The sequence below is a fragment of the Leopardus geoffroyi genome, chromosome X (assembly GCF_018350155.1).
Source record: "Leopardus geoffroyi isolate Oge1 chromosome X, O.geoffroyi_Oge1_pat1.0, whole genome shotgun sequence".
Lineage (NCBI taxonomy): Eukaryota > Metazoa > Chordata > Mammalia > Carnivora > Felidae > Leopardus > Leopardus geoffroyi.
The window spans coordinates 50,280,881-50,283,335 of record NC_059343.1 but is presented as its reverse complement, the minus strand read 5'-3'; the positions used below and the strand labels follow the sequence as shown (position 1 = coordinate 50,283,335).

General features: G+C 38.2%; 1 pseudogene; it reads right to left on the bottom strand.

Annotated features, from left to right (window-relative positions):
• Positions 1-212: 212 nt before the first annotated feature.
• Positions 213-1,516, bottom strand: LOC123595023 (annotated as a pseudogene).
• Between the last annotated feature and the right edge of the window lie 939 nt (positions 1,517-2,455).

Below are 2,455 nucleotides of genomic sequence, written 5' to 3'. Positions count from 1 at the left end.
TGATATAATAATGCATATAATTCAAAATTATTACACTATGATTATATCCAGGGTTCTCTGCCACTACATGATGGTGGATTTAGAAAGCACAGCACCCCCCCCCCCTTACCAACATCTAGAAAGCAGTCACCACATTCTTCTATGTGTGCGTGTGTGTGTGTGTGTGTGTGTGTGTGTGTGTGTGAATGTATTTTTTATTTTCTTTATTTTTCTTAACTCTGCTGTTGCTGCTGCTTACCAAAACTGGTCAAGACAAAGTTGTATTATCTGTTGAACATAGCACTCTGGCAACCAAGAGGTTTAAAATGTCAGTCTTCTGTGGGTGAAGAAAACATTTTGTGACATTTGGAACTCTGATTTACAAACAAGGTAGTCACAAATTTTTCTGGCATGAAGATTCCCACAACTTTCCCAATCAGGACATTATAAGAGATGACTGAAGTTTGTTTCAAAGCTACCATAAGAAAATTCTGGTTGTGGACTGATGTGAATATTCCACTAAGTTCCCTCTGATTCCATTCTATTCATTAAATACTCACAAAGATTGTACAGTATGGCAACAATTACAGAGCCTGGTATTAAGTCACAAAGTCCATTCTTACCAGTGTCATCCTTTATAGTAAAACCGTCTTTCCTGTACAGCTGGTCCATCAATACTGGGTCCAGTTTAGTCATCAGAATTTCTAAGGTTTGATCTCACTGACACATTACCTGACTCTCTGGGAAATCCAGAATATACAAGTACCAGCAGTCAAAATTCAGATATCTCATGCAATATGCTGCTCTACGAGGGAAAATTGCATTGAGAAACACTGTGTTTTCAGTCTTTACTTAAGTTCCAGTTAGTTAATATACAGTGTAATGCTACTTTAAGGTGTGCAATATAGTGAAGAAACACTATTTCTTTCTGGAAGTTCTGGTATGGGCACCCTCGGTGAGAAATTCTTACAAGAATAAAAGAAGTTTTTAATTCAGTCAAATCCACTGTAATCCCTACATGCTTCAACAGGGAAACCTCTGCTTTCAGTGGAGAGGGTGGTACCACAGGTGCCCAAAATGGAACATCTGTAGGCAACCTCACTATCCTCTCTGAATACATAAGCTTCCTACTTTCCAGTTATTTGTCACATTGATGATTGCATGTTGTACATTCTTCAAAAATATGTCTCACTTAGATCTTGGGATGTTGTAAAGATCCCCAGGGGCGCCTGGGTGGCGCAGTCGGTTAAGCGTCCGACTTCAGCCAGGTCACGATCTCGCGGTCCGTGAGTTCGAGCCCCGTGTCGGGCTCTGGGCTGATGGCTCAGGGCCTGGAGCCTGTTTCCGATTCTGTGTCTCCCTCTATCTCTGCCCCTCCCCCGTTCATGCTCTGTCTCTCTCTGTCCCAAAAATAAATAAACGTTGAAAAAAAAATTTTAAGATCCCCAGATGCTTGGTTTGCTCCAAGATATCACCCTGAGAACCAACTCTCCAGTAGTTTCTCAGTCCCTTTAAAAAACGGCTATGCAGTTTCCATCACCATGAGACTGGCAAACAATTAACAACCACAGAAAATCGACTAAATTAAATTTATTCTCCTGATGCTGCCACTACCATTGCAGATTGTCCTATCCCTGTTACTAAATATTCTTTTTCTTGTGAAAAGTATTATATTCACTTAAAAATAGATTAATTACATTTTTCCAGATTTTTGTTTTGTTTTGTTTTGTTATGCTTTGGGCAAGCAAAAGTTGAACCTGCAACTGTTGGAAATAGAAACAGATGCATTTCAGTCTCTTGTAGTCTGTGGTTTCCCTATTTGAGAGTTAAGTGAGTGCTAGCTAATTTTGCCTATCATACATTGTAAGCCTAATTGTTTTGAATAAAGGTCAAATTCTATGGTTTTGTTTCTTTCTTTATCTCTTTGCATATCATATTTTTTATATTGTATGGAAAACTCATCACCATATCTATGGTAATGTAGATATCGTCTGTTTCTTCTAGAATTTTTTTAGTTGTTTCTTTTGGTTTATTTTTTGTTTTTGGATTTTGGATTTAGGTTTATAATTTTGAGTTAATTTGGGGATAAGTTGTAAGTTGTATGTCTAGGTTTGTTCTTTCTTTTTCTCTTTATCTTGTTCTTTCTATTCTTTCTCTTCTTCCCTCCCTCCCTTGTTGTCTCCTTCCCTCCTTCCCTCCGTCCTTCCTTCCCTCCCACCCTCTCTTCTTCCTTCCTTCCTTCCTTCCTCCTTCCTTCCTTTCTTCTTCCTTCCTTCCTTCTGTCCTTCCTTCCTTCCTTCTTTCCTTCCTTCTTTCCTTTCTATATTTTTGTTCTGTTTAAGGATATCCATTTTTTAGCACCATATGTTAAAAAGTATATATTTTCTCTGTTTTATTACCATTGTGACTTTGTCAAACATCAGTTGACTCTATTTTTGTGCCTTTACTTATGGGATCTATATTCTGTTCTATCCAT